Raw genomic sequence first — 17,091 nt, forward strand, 5'->3', positions numbered from 1 at the left:
CATGTTTGTGAAGTCCCCTTTTTTATTACATTACATGTCATTTAGCTGACGCTTTATCCAAAGCGACTTACAATTGCTATATATGTCAGAGGTCTCATGCCTCTGGAGCAACTAGGGGTTAAGTGTCTTGCTCAGGGGCACATTGGTCGATGTATTGCAGTGGGAATTGAACCCGGGTCTCCCACACCAAAGGCATGTGTCATATCCACTGCGCCATCACCACCCCTTCTCTCCAGTAATCTTCCTTTTCAGAGGCTCAGTCATGTTTAAAGGTCGATAATTGGCTTCTTAGAACATGAAACATGAGGTGGTCAGATGTAATGTGATAAAGTAGATGAACACCCTATATGTGTTTTGCCTAATTATTTTATGTGTCTTATTATTATCATGTGAATATATATGAACATTTTGTGTTTTTTTTCTGCACTCTTGCCTAAACTCTAAGTTGTTGTCCATTATCCCATCCTCTTTCAGTCACTCTGTTTTCTGATTTGTACTTGTCTAGAGACATGTACACAATGCATAACTGCAATGCATAGTGGGTGATATCCACCTCTCATACATGAGCATTACTGTAAATGTTTGCCGGTTTCATCTTCATGATAGGCGGCTGCATATATGGAAAAAAAACACCTAACCCTAAAAAAATTCTAACAAAAGGTTTCTCAGCTGTTTTTTGTAGTATTAAGTGTCCTTAATAACATACTAAAAGTTTACCAAAATTTGACCACTAGAAAGGGGTAATTTTCAAGATGGTGTCCGAGATGGGCAGGAAGCCCTTAAAATATCCTAACTTATTCATTATTTGACCTAGCAAAGTAATCTTGATGTCTAACCCCATGTTTTCTAGGTCTATAAATCCATTGGACTTGTCTAAATTGCACTGACATGATTACATACTTATGTAATACATAATTCTGTGAGATACTGTAAGGTTTTATCTTTGTTTGGGGTGAACCAGAGATGTCGTTGATGTACGTTTTTTTGGACACGTACCATTTTTTGCTAAAACATGGACTTGACATTCAATGTAAAAGTTATTGCACCCAAAAGTAACTTAAATTGGAGTTGTATAACTTTGATCAAAAACAACTCTTAATTAGCCCAAAGAGAGGCCTGTGTGTGAACCTTCTAAAATGTTCACTCATTTCAATTCGAATAAGGTAATACATATGTAATGCATCCTCTATAGATGTTTTTGAGTATAAAGGTGGGATTATACTAAACTCAGCAAATCTAAATTCACAATTTTCAGCAATTCAGAAGATGGTGGAAGAGAATACTGACATTTGATATTGCTTACCTCATTAAAATGTTGGACTGTCTGCCAATATTTGCCACCACTGGGCACTGCAGCTACCTGAAATCGGCATATTTCTACCTACAAGAAATGTGCCTACTCGAGACCAGACACCCTGATGTATATGACAAGTTTTCCAGGGGTATTCCATGTGATCCGCCACAGCAACCAGTACTGGGCAGGCCTTAGCTCTGACTTTGTCATCGAGCAGACATTAATGCGATCCTTGAAAAGCAGTGGAGGCTTGACCCACGGAAGTAGAATGACTGAAGAAATGCGAGCATTGAGGACCATGCCTACACCCATCACATCTGAATACAACAACGCCATGCAGGAATTCAATGACCTCACCTACATGACAAGTGAGCAGCACAGAGAATCCTCAGAAGCAAGGATGAAAAGAGATCACTCTGATCTAGAAAAGATTAAGGAAAAGCTTAGGATTTGCACACCATTCTCTCCAGACCCATCTCTGAGAAACATTGTAACTGGTGTTGTTGCCAAAGAGGAGGTGAATGTGCATGAGTTTGAGAGTGTTGGCAATGAGATCATTGAAAAGATGATTGGAAAACCCATTTTTGGAATATACTTCAAACAGAAAGACAGGGCAAAAACTCTTGCAGATGACTCCACCATCAAAGTTGTGCTTTGGTAACTTCCTCTCTCACCTCATGCTTGCCCTCTCGGCTGCTTTACAGGTGCTTGAGTGTACTGTCCAGGCTGGTCAGACCAGGCGGCAGTTCACTGGTCTTCGCGGGGACATGCCCCCTACTGGCCGGCCAACGAGATCTTCATCGCTTCCAATCACCGGCTTACCCTGGGGGGCCACCATGGGCCTCAACGCCCCAATGAGAGGCCTGTTTGCTACGTCGCGTACCTGCTCACTTGCTCTCTTCACAGCCTCAGGCCATGGAGGCTACTCGTCGCCCCCCCCCCCCCCCCCCCCAAGGGGAAGTGGGTGGTTTCCACCTTAGCTCAAGGGTACAAGCCAGCCCCCAACCTTCAGCCAGGTCAAGATGACATTATTTTCTGGTCCAGTGGAAAGGTGGTGTGCTTCGCCCTGTTCTGGGTCTCAGGGGACTCAACAACCTTTTGAAAGTGTTGCCGTTCCACATGTTGAGCACAGCAGATGTTATTCGTGCTGTTGCCAAAGAGGACTGGTTCACGTCCATCCATTTGATGGATGCTTATTTTCCTGTTCCTATTGTGCCTCACCACAGGCAGTGTCTTTGTTCTGCCTTCCTGGTCAGTCATTGTAATTTCAGGGTCCTCCCGTTTGGACTCTCCCTCTCTCCACGGGTATTTACCAGGTGCGTTGCAGCAGCCCTCTCATCCCTGCAGTCGCAGGGCATGAGGATCCTGCCGTGTCTAGGTGGCTGGTTGATTTGTGTGCAGTCCCGGCTTCGGGCAGCCCAGGACGCGTCTCGCTTTCTTTCACAAGTGGCCCGACTGGATCTCACGGTGTACCTCAAAGGAGTTCTCTGACTCATTCCCAGCGCATAACCTTCATCGGTGGGGCTCTAAGCGGTGTCACTATGTGGGCCTGTCCATCGCTTCAGAGCATGAATGACAAGGGGACAGGATGTTCCCTACGGCCAGTTTCTTTGCCTTGTGGGCAAGTTGACAGCTGCCTCGGCTGTCGTTCCCTTGGGCTTTCTGTCTCTGCGCCCCCTGAAGGGATGGCTGAATGGTTTCCACTAGGTTACCAAGTGGCACAGGGCGTAGTGTGGCTAAACAGGATGGCTTAGAGCCTGTGGTCGGCTCATGAGGCCCTTGAGCACATCATTGTGATGGAACTACGGGCTGTGCACCTGGCTCTACGGCATTTCCTGCCATACCTGTGGGGAAGGCACATGCTCATCAGGTCGAACTACACCTTGACAGTCTTTCACATATACCACCAGGGGGGCACTAGACCTGGTCGCAGTCTTCCTCTGTCGTCAAGAGCCCCCTGTGGCGGATTCATCCAGATATGGACCCCTGTCGCCTTCAGCTGTGGGGCCTGACCCGCTGTTGACAGATTGCATAGGACCTGTCAGAGATACTATCCTGAATGCTAGATCACTGTCTGCCCATCTGCAGTACGGGAACAGGTGGTAACTTTTTTCTCGGTGGTGTACGGCTCATACTTATACCCAGTGCATTGTTCTGTGCCTTCCATCCTTGAGTTCCTGCAGAACCTACTGGATGGTGGATGGTTACCTCCTACCCTAAGAGTCTGTGGATCTGCCATTTCATCGCAGCATGTTGCGGTTGACAATGACACTGTGGGGAGCCACAGGTCGTATCCTGCTTCTTAACTGGGGCTCTAGGGTTGTGTCCCTCGGGCGCCCCAAGGGCTCCTGCAGGGGTTCTGCCCCTGGTGCTGGACGTCCTATGCTCGCCTCCCTTTGAACATTGGCACAGGCAGAGCTGAGGTAGTTGTCAGCCTAGGCTGCGTTTCTCTTTTCCATCACTTCCATGGAACGTGTTGGCCTGCTACCTGCTTTGCTCATGAGTGATTCCTGTTTGAGGTGGTACTTGGATGGCTCTGGTGTCATTTTGTGACCTAATATGGCATTCCTCCCTAATATGCTGGCACGCTTACACCTCAATCCGCCTATCCACTTGGCATGTTTTTCTGGAGGAGGGGATGAGTCAAGTCTGTTATGCCCAGTGCAGGCCCTTAAGGTTTGTGTTGACACTACCATCTGAATTTGTCAGTCTGAGCAACTTTTTGTCTGTTATGGTGGTCGTATGACAGGCTGTGGTCTCTCAAAGCAGCGCCTTTCCCACTGGTTTGTGGAGGCCATTGCCTCTGCATACAGAGCAAGTGGTCAATCCCTACCATCTGGAGTGACATGTCACTCTACCAGGAGTGTCTCCACGTCGTGGACGACTGGAGAGGTGTGCCCTGGGAGGAAATATGTGCCGCGGCCTCATGGCGTCGCCAAGCACGTTCTCACGTTATTGCAGGATGCATGATGCCACCCCCCCATTCATTGGCCGTGGTTTTCCGGCTGAGGGCGTCTGCTGTTGATATGAGTCATCCAGTGTGAAACACTGCCTCTGGCGTTCCGTAAGGATGAAATAGAACGAAAGTTACGAATGTAAATACAGTTCTATGAATCCTGGATGACCGCCAGAGTTCTTGGTCACTCGGAATCTTGGGAACATGGGAGAAGATTCTGAAGGAATGAGCTCAGGGTGACACCGGAACTTAATACCTTGGCTAGGGTCACCCCGAGGTCACAAGTGACTTTGTTGATATAAATACTCGACCTGCACAAGTGCAATATGGAATATATTCAGTGTGAAACACTGCCTCTGGCGGTCATCCAAGATTCATAGAACCGTAGTTACATTCGTAACTTTCATTAGCGGTATTGAGCGTGGCAGCCCTGTTTTGACTAATTTTACAGTATCACACAGTTGTATGTATTCTTTGTTGGAATCAAAAGAATGGTTATGAACCACAGAAACCACTAACACTAGGCAAAACGATATGAGAAAGGAGAAATATGCAATTACTTTGAAATTGTAATATAAAATTGTTATTGTATTCGCCCTTATTTTTCACATTAAATATGCTTATAACCAATTGCTTTAAAATTCAATTGTACCTGTAATCACTTCTCTATCATGCAAATATGCTAATTACAATAGTACATGGGCAAAACATGTATCAGGCACCAGTATTCCTGGTCTAGGAGGAATACAAAGGAGTAATGGTCATTTTAAGGACCTGACGGCCGCCATTTTGAAAATGGGGCCTTTCTTGGAGTCAAACTTTGGTAAACTTTTAGGATGTTTTTAAGTACATCTGATACTACTGTAAACCACTGAGAAATCTTTTGTTATAATTTTTTGGGGTCAAGCCATATTTGCAGCTGACTATGAGCCCATTATCAGCTAACAAAGGTAATCTTCTGATATTTCTGTTCCCACTGCCTTCTACGTTTCAGTAAGCATTAGGTTGGCTGCATGACGTGAGCGTGGCGTTTCTGTTGCGTGTCAGTTGCGTGGCGTTTTTTTAAATTTTAATTTAAAATCCTGGTCCTTAATTTTAGAGCTCTGCACGGTCAGGTTCCTCCCTACATCTCTGACTTGGTACAGCTTCATACTCCCACCCGTAGTCTGAGGTCATTGGGTCAGAGGCTTGGTTTCCCACACTCAGTTTAAAACTACAGGGGACCGATCTTTCCCAGCAGTAGCTCCTAGGCTGTGGAATGACTTGGCTCCCTCTACGTTGCGTGAATTCTGTCGAATCTTTTAAAAAGCAATTGAAAACTCTGCTATTCAAGCAGGCTTTTAGTTAGTTGAGGGGTTTTTATGGTTGTTTATGTTTTCTATTTGTCTATACATTTTCTTGTATTTTAATTTGATTGTATTGTGACTTCTTGTGTTGTATTACATTTTATTGTGAAGCACTTTGTGATTTTTATCTGTGAAAGGTGCTATACAAATAAACTTTACTTACTTTTCTGTCTTTGCACACCAGAAACGTGTCTGACGCAACGCTGTTGCTGCTGGTAGAAGTGCGTGTCACGCAGTGTGCAAGCTCTAACCTGTTAACAGAGGTTAGCGAAATAAAAATGGAAACGCCACGCAGCTGACACGCTCACGCCACACAGACAGTGTGCAGGAGGCCTTATTATCTGAAAGCACAACCCTATGATAAATGTTTATTCAGTAGCTTTAAGATCAGATGGCTGTTGATTTACAGTCTCACTACTTCTGCAAACATGCTTTTAGGAAAACCTGGCAACACAATGTAATACTGATGTAGATAAATGTGCTACTAAACAGAGTTCAGTTCCCTTTCTGCTGAATGTTACCAATGATCAAGACTGCTTTTATTTCATACCACAGACATTTATTGAAGTCAAATGACAAAAACATTCAGTTCTACTGTTACAGAGTTAAAAAGAAAAGTAACATGACATCATGTAAACATACACGGCACTTTCCTAAAGCCAAGTGGCGTGTTATCTGTACGCATTTTGAACTATACGCGTGTATGTCTACGCTGTATACAGCGGACGGCAGTCTGCAACGTCACAGTGTAAACATACACGCCACTTTCTAAAGCCACATGGCGTGTTATCGCGAGGCTACGGTTGAGTTTAGGAAACGTGACCAGCGGGACACGAAGGAAAGGTGACACGTGGGACCCGATCCCTGGTCTCCTGGGTGAAAGTCCTGTGTTTGACCCATCCTCCCCCCCGACCAACCTCCCTATGCGGATGTTCGCCCTTTCATACTACTCGCTATGGCGTCAATTCACACATAATTGCAAGGTAATGTAAGTCAATGGAGGCCAAACGGCGTTGATAAACACGCTAGAAAGCGAGTATGCGTCTTGATAACACGGCAATAATGGCATACGAATTGGCGTGTCATACATACACCACTTCATGACATCAGTTTGAAGAAAAGATTATGTTGCACCCAACGTTAGCATCAAGTTTAGCAAAGTTTACTAAGTCCAGCAGTGAAGTTTACAGAACACAATTGTGGGTTCCCAAAAAGAGACTAAGTTTCCCTAGCTTCAGACTTCAAATGTACGGAGCAGCAAAGTCTCTGTCGAATTGTGAGCCCCGAATCTACAATATCCCTCAACCTTTATCCTTTTCCTTGATGGGGTGTCATCCTCCGTCTCCGGGCAGATTCTACTATCTTCATATACAACACACGTGCAGGGTTGGGGCCTCTTCATGGTGTAACTGTAACACACACACCAACCTAAAATCTATTTCCTGTTATTCTACTTCTCTGTCTGGTATAAAACAGTTTCTAACATACAATCACATTCCTAAACTATAATAATCTGTAATCAAAGCTAAAGCTAAACCATCTGTAGAGGGAATACAAGTATGTCCTCCCTGGAACTTGTGACCCACATCTCATGACTACACACAACTCACAGCTATGAGCAACACAATATAATATGAACTTTAATACTGAGAATAACACGTCTAAATAATAGTAATATTTCTACACTCATCACTTTGATTAGCTGACCAATCAACTTGGCCGACATACAGTCTTACTGTCCCAGACCATCGGTCCATCGGGCCATCGAGCCATTGGGCCATTGCTTATGTCGAACCCTTTTTAGTATCTCAAAAATAATGACTTACATCAAAACTACACATAGACATTAAACCAACACATTCTCACTCCCAGCGCATCAGAAAGCAACACTTGGTCAGGTATGTTTGGCGTTTGTTATTAACGCTAAAAGTCTCCTTTAGCCTCGTATGTGACGCGCTTGGTCAGGACTCTTGGCGTGACTTTTTGGTGCTCTGGGTTGCGGCGTATGTTTAACTGACATATGGCACAAGAACGGGACAGTTAGGTTTAGGAAAAGATAAATCACATTAACTTTTAACCCTGCTTACACCAAGCCCTTTCCTGTCACATTATGACTCACTGTGAGCTCATTCTTCTCTCTATCTGCAAGTCTTCATCTCAAATTAACATCATAACCAGGACCAGAAGCAGGAAGAGCTCCTAAATATATTTGGAGCAGTTTAACACAGTTATAATGGCATAAAACATAAAGAAATAGGAAAGAGGTAAGTTAAGTCCCTTTCATAAAGTTAGTAAAACAGTTGATTTCCCTAAACGTAACACATGTATATATAATACTGGCCAATCAACTTGCCTGACATACAGTCTTACTGTCCCCGGGCCATGGGGCTATGGGGCCATCGAGCCATGGGGCCATCGAGCCATGGGGCCATGGGGCCATCGAGCCATCGGGCCATGGGGCCATCGAGCCATCGGGCCATGGGGCCATGGGGCCATCGAGCCATCGGGCCATGGGGCCATCGAGCCATGGGGCCATTGAGCCATCTGGCCATGGGGCCATCAAGCCATGGTGCCATGGGGCCATGGGGCCATTGGGCATCGGGCCATGGAGCCATGGGGCCATGGGGCCATGGGGACATGGGGCCATTGTCTGCATGGATTTTAAAAAAGGGATAAAAACATCTGAAAAATTGTTGGGAATAACTCGTAAAAACAGAACCAAAACGTCAAAAGGTGACAAAAACATTGAAAAATAACTAATACTTGGGAAAAAGCCCAGTTTTGTATATTACGCCTTTGACAGATCAGAACAACAATAATAATGTTTCATCTTAACATCCATATTTACATTTATAAACATGAATCTTTTAGCTTTTTAAAACCTTTTGTTGTTTCATTCAGCCGTCTCCTTTACCGCTGCAATCAGTTTACTACCCTTTATATTAACAACCATTATTCTGTTTATATTCTTTCATATTTAATCTGCTAACTCCTGTTACTGTTTGCTGCTGCTGATATAAAGTTTGAACTTATTTTATCATTCAGTTCAGATATTATTGATACGTAAAAAGCTGGAACACATTAACATTTAGGAAGTGAATAGTTGTTTACTATTATAATCACCACCCTAAAACTACAGACTCTATCAGACCTGTTGTTTTGTCACACAGACCTTCAGTGGTGATATCTTCAGATTACCATCAGTGAAAATGAATGGAAACATCTTCTCAGTGAAAGTGTGTGTGAAGGTGTGTATGTGTGTGTCAGTATCAGGATCAGAGAACGACAGCTTTCCTCTGTTCCAGTCCAGAGTCACTCTGATCCTCTGGAGATGCTTCTTAAACGGGAGAACAGTGAGTGGATCTGATGGAGACACTGTTGAGTATTCACCTACATTGAACCCTATTGTCCATAATCCAGACTCTATGTCTCCCTTCCTCTTGGCAGACTCTGCTAACACACCCAGTTCCCAGACTGTACTGTCTCCAACCTCGACATCCCAGCTGTGAGTCCCTGAGTTAAAGCCCTCAGAGCCCAGGACAGACCAGTAATCATCAAACCTCTCTGGATTATCAGGAAGCTGCTGATACTAGAAAATTGGCCACTGGGGGGCGCTACAAGTACAAAAAGGTTATATTATTTTATTATATTTTATAATAGGTTATGAAAGGCTCATCCGATTTTTACGAAATTTTGAGGCTTCCATCTAGGGCCACTCCTGAGGCCACGCCTACAGTGGGGTACTGATTCGTTAAAGTGGGCGTGGCCTATGAGACCCAGGTTTGGATTCACCACTTACACTAATGTGAACAACTTTAAATTTACATTACATTACATGTCATGTAGCTGACGCTTTTATCCAAAGCGACTTCCAATTAAGTGCTTTCAACTGTGAAGGTTCAAACTCCAGACAACAAGTAGTAAGAGCAAATACATTAACTTTAAATAAGCAAAGCTACATATGAAAGTTCAGGTTCAAGATTTTTTTTTTTTTTATCCGAGGTGTAGTCAGAAGAGATGTGTTTTTAGCCTTCAGCGGAAGATGTGTAGGCTTTCGGCCATCCTGATATCGATGGGGAGCTCATTCCACCATTTGGGAGCCAGGACAGTGAACAGTCGGGATTTCGTTGAGTGATTAGTTCTCCCTCGCTGTGAGGGGGCAGCCAGCAGGTTGGCTGATGCAGAACGAAGTGGGCGGGTTGGGGTATATGGTTGGACCATGTCCTGGATGTAAGCGGGTGCTGATCCGTTCGTGGCCCTGTATGAGAGTACTAGTGTCTTGAAGCGGATGCGGGCAGCATTGGTAACCAGTGAAGAGAGCAGAGGAGAGGTGTAGTGTGAGAGAACTTGGGGAGGTTGAAGACAAGTCGAGCTGCTGCGTTCTGAATGAGCTGCAGGGGTTGGATGGCAAATGCAGGCAGGCCAATCAGGAGGGAGCATGCAGGCAGGCCAATCAGGAGGGAGCATGCAGGCAGGCCAATCAGGAGGGAGTTGCAGTAGTCTAGACGTGAGATGACTAGAGCCTGAACCAGAACCTGAGCCGCCTTCTGCGTTAGAAGGGGACGTATCCTTCTGATGTTATGCAGCATGTATCTACACGATCGGGTGGTTGCAGCAATGTTAGCAGTGAAGGAGAGTTGGTCGTCAAGTGTTACACCCAGGTTTCTAGCAGTCTTGGTGGGGACTACTATAGAGTTGTCAATTGTTATAGTCAGGTCCTGGGTAGGAGAGCCCTTCCCTGGAAGGAAAAGGAGCTCAGTCTTGTCGAGGTTGAGTTTCAGATGGTGTGTGGACATCCAAGAAGAGATGTCAGTCAGACAGGCCGAGATACGTGATGCTACCTGAGTTTCAGACTCAGGAAAGGAGAGAATTAGTTGGGTGTCATCCGCGTAGCTGTGATAAGAAAAGCCGTGCGACTGAATGACAGACCCGAGAGAGTTGGTGTACAGAGAGAAGAGGAGGGGACCCAGGACTGATCCCTGAGGAACGCCAGTTTTGAGTGGGCAAGGTTCTGAGCTAGACCCTCTCCAGTTACCCGGTAGGTTCGGTCTGCCAGGTAAGATGTGAGCAATGAGAGCGCAGAGCCCAGACACCCAGATTTCGGAGTGTCGAAATGAGGATCTGGTGGTTCACTGTGTCAAAGGCAGCAGAAAGATCCAGAAGGATGATGATGGAAGAGAGAGAGGTTGTTCTAGTGATGTGAAGCTGCTCAGTGACAGCAAGGAGGGCAGTTTCTGTTGAGTGGCCAGCCTTGAAGCCAGACTGGTGGGGATCAAGAAGGTTGTTCTGGTGGAGATAGGTAGAGAGTTGATTATAAATGGCACGCTCAAGAGTTTTAGATAGAAATGGAAGAAGGGAGACGGGTCTATAGTTATTTACATCAGAGGAGTCGAGTGTTGGTTTTTTGAGCAGTGGGGTCACTCTTGCCTCTTTGAGAGCATCGGGGAAACAGCCAGTTGACAAGGAGATGTTAATGAGATGGGTGAGGAAAGGAAGGAGGAAAGAAGAGACTGATAGGTAAGCAGATCATCTGGGTGTTTAGATTTCTGCCATTTCCGCTGCCCGTATAGTTGATCTTTCAGCACGTACTGAGTCAGATAACCACGGAGCTGGGGAGGACTTGCGAGCCTGTCGTGAAGTAAGAGGGCAGAGAGAGAGTCGAGAGAGGAGGATAGAGTAGAGAGGAGAGTGTCTGTGGCAGCGTTGGGAGGCATGAGTAAGAAAGAGTCGGATGGAGGGAGGGTTGATAAAGTACATGCCGCCAGAGAAGAAGGAGAGAGTGAATGAATATTACGGCGGACAGGTATGGTGTCTCTTGAGATATGGTTGTGAGCTTGGGAGAGCGGGAGAGAGTAAGAGATGAAGAAATGGTCTGAGGTATGGAGTGGAGTAACAGTGAGGTTGGATGTAGAGCAGTTTCTGGTGAATATGAGATCTAAGTGGTTGCCAGCTTTGTGAGTGGGTGGTGAAGGAGAGAGTGAGAGGGCAAAAGAAGAGAGAAGGTGAGAAAAGGCAGCTGACTTCTCTGTCTGGATGTTGAAGTCGCCCAGAAGTACCAGCGGAGGGCCAGTTTCAGGGATGTTTGAAAGAAGGACATCCAGCTCCTCCAAAAACTCTCCCAGAGGACCTGGTGGGCGGTAGATAACAATGATGACTAGTTGTACCGGATGGGTTATGGTGACAGCATGAAGTTCAAAAGATTGTGGAGTGAACTGTGGCAATGGGTAGAGAGAAAATCTCCACTTGGGGTTAATGAGTAGGCCTGTCCCCCCACCTCTACCAGTGGGTCTTGGTGTGTGGGTGAAAGAGTAGGCAGAAGAAAGGGCAGCAGGGATGGATGTGTTGGTCGGTGTAATCCAGGTCTCAGTGAGGGCAAGGAAGTCAAGGGATTCAGGCTGGCAAAGCCAGAGACGAACTCAGTCTTGCGAGTGGCAGACTGGCAGTTCCACAGGCCACCTGCAACAAGGTGTTGAATGTGTGTGGAACGGGTGGGATAGGTAAGAGAGGTGGGGTTGCGGAAATGTTGCGAGCTAATGCGTGGTTTGTAGTATCTCCGTGAGGAAACACGGACAGGAATGGAGAAGCAGCACATTTCCGGATGAAGACACCGAGCAGTGTAAGTGAGATTAAGATAGAAGATAAAGATAAAGTTAAGCCCACTTAACTTCCCACTTGACCGAACTGCACAAAACCTGGTACATAGCATCTCCAGATGGACCTGATTAAAAGTTATCAAAAGAATTTTGCTACGTTAAAGTGTGCAAATTTTACAACCAAACTAATTTTCGTAGCTAGCTATGAAACACGAACTTTAGCATATCTCTGCCAAATGAAATGCTATCAGCAAAACAACTTGAGGCTCTGTACCAAATTTAGTGAAGGTCAACCAATAGGGGGCGCTATAATCAACGTAGACGCATTTTGGCCTATAACTCAATGTAAATGGGAAATTTGCAATGGCTAACACGTTTGGCCCTATAACTCCCAAACTGTACATTGCACATTAAAAATATATATCCACGCGTTCCCTGAATTCAGGTGAATCTCCTGATATAGGCCCCGCCTATTTACACCTCTGCTTTTTTGTGAAAAATCGCGATTTATTGTAAACCTACTTTTTCGAACTCCTCCTAAACTGTGCAACCGATCTGCACAAAACGGGGTACAAAGCATCTCCAGATAGACCCGACGAAAGAATTTTGCTACATTAAACTATGCGCAATTGACAACCAAACTAAAAAACTGACAAAAATTAGTTTGTTGCCAGCTACCAAATACAAACTTTATCATATCTCGGCCAAATTAAATGTTATCAGCAAAACACTTGAGATTATTGTTCAACATCCCACTACGATGTCCTGTACCAACAGCCCGGTCTCACGACAGTTTGTGATATGGTCACGTTATTGAATCTATTGATTCATGGACAGGACACGATAATGTCATTTATTTTCGTGTGGTGATTACGAATGTTAAAGTAATGTCTTTCAATGGGAAGCATATTTTTGTGATCACAGAACGATGATGGTAGCGAGTACTATTTTCCTTTTCCTAACCACAACCGTCCCGTTATTGTGTGCCCCTGCGCCCGGGGATCGCGTCCCAGATGTGGCGGTCCGTCCCGTTGTTGTGGCCGGTGTGTGGCGCCTCATTCACCGTATAGACGTTTTTATAAAAATAGGCTAACGATTGGGTCATAACCACGAGACTTACTGTCTCATAGTAGAGGAATTACCGTATAGTACAGGAGAAGCTCTCAGGCAGTTTGGACTTCCATTAGCTGTTTAAGTTTAATTACTAATGTTAACTATCATTTTAGTGATCAATAATTAGCCTGTGTCTATGTTATCTCCTTACATATACCTACGCTCTCCGTCTCTGCTAGATTGGGAATGATTGAGATTTCTCTTGGCACAGCTACCAGAAGACTTCCAACTTTCAGACAGGTTGCTCACGTCACATCTACGTCTTCAAGCTCAGTTGGAGGCTGCTCAGTAACGCTCAGCCATCACCGGGAAAGAGACTTCACTGGTCTCCGTCCAGAGACACGGGACCTGCTGGTCCATTCTTATATGTCAATGGTAAATACCAGTCCCTCCAGAAAAACGTGATTATGTGATCTCATAACTCAATGCATAATCAGCCAAAGTCTGCATATTTATGCGGGGGGGGCATAAATTGCCGATTTCCGCGCAAAATATGCGGGGCTTGCATGATTTCATAATCCCCGCATTTTTGTTGAAATAAAGTCCCATATATTTTAGCAGAAAGATGAAAAATGTTGCGTTTACTTCACACAAGAGCAGCCGTTTCCCCTGTTGCCATGGGAACGTTATGAAGTGATGTAATCACGCGACGTGAACATCATCGAAAAGCTGCAAACCCCGCGATGAAGCCACGATGAAACCACAGTTTTAAAAAGTTCCCACAATTTCATCATAAAATTGCATAAATATCCCGCATATTCCATCACATTTTTTAAGAAAATGGGCCGCATAATCAAGGATTTTAGCCCAAAACAATCACAAAAAAACTCAGCATTTTTCTGGAAGGACTGAAATACCATTATATTTTATCAGCCATGGAGAGCCTACTATTAGTAACTATGCCGTACTTCAATACAACTATAAGGTACTTGAGGTAATTGAGTATTTTCATTTTCTCCTACTTGTCTATTGTACATTTTACTTCTCTATTTTTTATAGCTTTTCTTACTTTGCATATTCATATTAATTATAATAAATATTATGAATAATCTATGATGTATTAAAGTGGATAAAGAGGAGACTTTGTTTGTTTGTTTGACTTTGTATTGATCCGGTGGTGAAATTCACAAGCTACCTGCCAAGTCAAACTTCTGCTGTTATTTTGGTAACTCAAAAGTAGTGTAACGCATTACAGTTCAGAGACAGTAATATTGTAATATAACTAATTACTCTCAAATGACAGTAACTAGTAATCTATAATGCATTAGTAACTTGCCCAACACTGATTAAGAGAACAGTAACACTATATACAACTGCATTTCATTTCGTTGTCCTTGTACTTGTGTTCTGCACAATGACAATAACGTTGAATCTAATCTAATACATATATGCCTACATAACGTTACTACAGACATAGCGTGTGCCCCTCCATAGGCGCCGATACCGTGGGTGCTCCGGAGTTCGAGCACCCACGGTAAACACTGTGCACCCAGTGCCAGACTGCCAGTAGGCTCCATGCATTTAAAATTAAACATAGCAGTTGGTGCTAAGTGGAGCATCTGTCATAGTGTGATTGGTTATGTTGATGTCATTGATTCTTAATTTCCCACGAAGCTGATCGTAGTTACGTGTCAGTTAAACTTCTCATCTCCAGTCCTCTCTGTCTCTGTGAGAAGTGGTCCTGTCCTGAGATGAGAGCTACTTTACGCCTTAATTATCCAGTTAATAGGCGTGTGTGTTCGTGTCGGCCGCTGTCCATTTCCTAAGGTTCTGAAATGCAAACATTTTTTGACTACTTTTATTTTTAAAGGGCGTGCGCCTGTGAGCACCCACGGAGGAAAACATAAATCAGCGCCTATGTGCTGATTTGCCTCTGAAAAGATGCCTCTGTTACTTTAACTTTGAGTATTTGAGTGTTTTTCCGTCTGCAGCAGATTACAGTTAAAGTATTTTATTTCTTTAGTACTTCAGAGCTCCTTCCTGTAACTGTCCTTCCTCAGTTAAAGTCACAGCTTTGTAATAAAAGGTAAATCTTACCGTCTGTCTGTCGGTGCGTCTCACTGACAACTCAACAGGAACTAACCGGTTTTCCTGGTCCGTCTCAGATGATGTAATGTGATCTTCTCTATAGGCCTAGTGTCCTGCTGCAAACGGGGTACACATTAGGCTCTCAGATGATGTAATGTACATCGGAAAGACATTCACAGATTCGAACATCTGGGATCAATGACTTCTGAGCTAAATGTTATTAAATCACAAACAATGCATCTTTCCTACCGTAGTAAAAGGTAAACAACGAGCTACAAACTCATTTTCATCAAAACGAGCCGTCCTCCAACCTGGAGAAATAACATTGGTCTCTACGAGCAGCCGGCAGAGACGAGTGGTTAGGGACCGTCTACAAACTACACACACACACACACACACACACACACACACACACAACCACACACACACACACACACACACACACACAACCACAGAGACACACAACCACACACAGACCTGAACACCTCCTCCATGTTGTTTCCAGACTGTGACTCCATTTACATGCAGATAATATTCAGTTTTATTCTGAAAGAAAGACAATAACCCTAACACAGGTTCTGTAGAATATATATATATATATATATATATATATATATATATATATTACAAATATGGTTGCAAATATATATGTACAGGACTGTGTAGAGCACAAAACAAGACCGTCGTAATTTTTAAATCAATTCTTTAAGCTGAAAATACTTACATTTATGGGTCTCTCTGGTCGTTCTGGCAGCCATTTTCCTTGTTGAGCAGTGTTTTCTGGGTACCCCTTGCTGTTCAAGTAAGCCCACGTCCTTACTTGGCGTTAAGGGGTATATAGCCCTTCCCCTTAGCCCTACCCCTCGACCAAAATGAGTATTGGGACAGCACTTACTCTCTCGGGAGCGCGCAAAACTAAGGGGTAGGGGTAAGGGGAAGGGTTAAGATAGAGAAATGAGACGCAGCCTAAGTCTAACGCCGCCTTCACGATGGCAGTTGAAATCAGCTCCGATACGGCTTCGAAACGACCGGAAGTCATTAATTTCCTCTGGAGATTCGCAGACTGCATGCGAATGGGTCCGAACCGGGTCCGAACGAGTGCGGTGCGAAAAAATCAGTCAGTTAGTCATCCGGATGCGTTCAAAAAATTGAACTCTTGCGAAAGGCTACGGACGGTTCCTATCGACAACTCCAGCGTTGCTATGGTACTGATAAACACACCTGCTAATGCTAATTAGTTAGCTAGCAACAGACATCGAACTACTGACATTATACCCTATATCACATTTAACTATTGACATTATACCCTATATCACATTTAACTATTGACATTATACCCTATATCATATTTAACTATTGACATTATACCCTATATCACATTTAACTATTGACATTATACCCTATATCACATTTAACTACTGACATTATACCCTATATCATATTTAACTACTGACATTATACCCTATATCACATTTAACTATTGACATTATACTGCTATATCATATTTAACTATTGACATACCCTATATCACATTTAACTATTGACATTATACCCTATATCACATTTAACTATTGACATTATACCCTATATCATATTTAACTACTGACATTATACCCTATATCACATTTAACTATTGACATTATACCCTATATCACATTTAACTATTGACATTATACCCTATATCACATTTAACTACTGACATTATACCCTATATCACATTTAACTACTGACATTATACCCTATATCACATTTAACTATTGA

Source organism: Sander lucioperca, chromosome 15, assembly GCF_008315115.2.
Source record: "Sander lucioperca isolate FBNREF2018 chromosome 15, SLUC_FBN_1.2, whole genome shotgun sequence".
In the NCBI taxonomy this organism is placed as follows: domain Eukaryota; kingdom Metazoa; phylum Chordata; class Actinopteri; order Perciformes; family Percidae; genus Sander; species Sander lucioperca.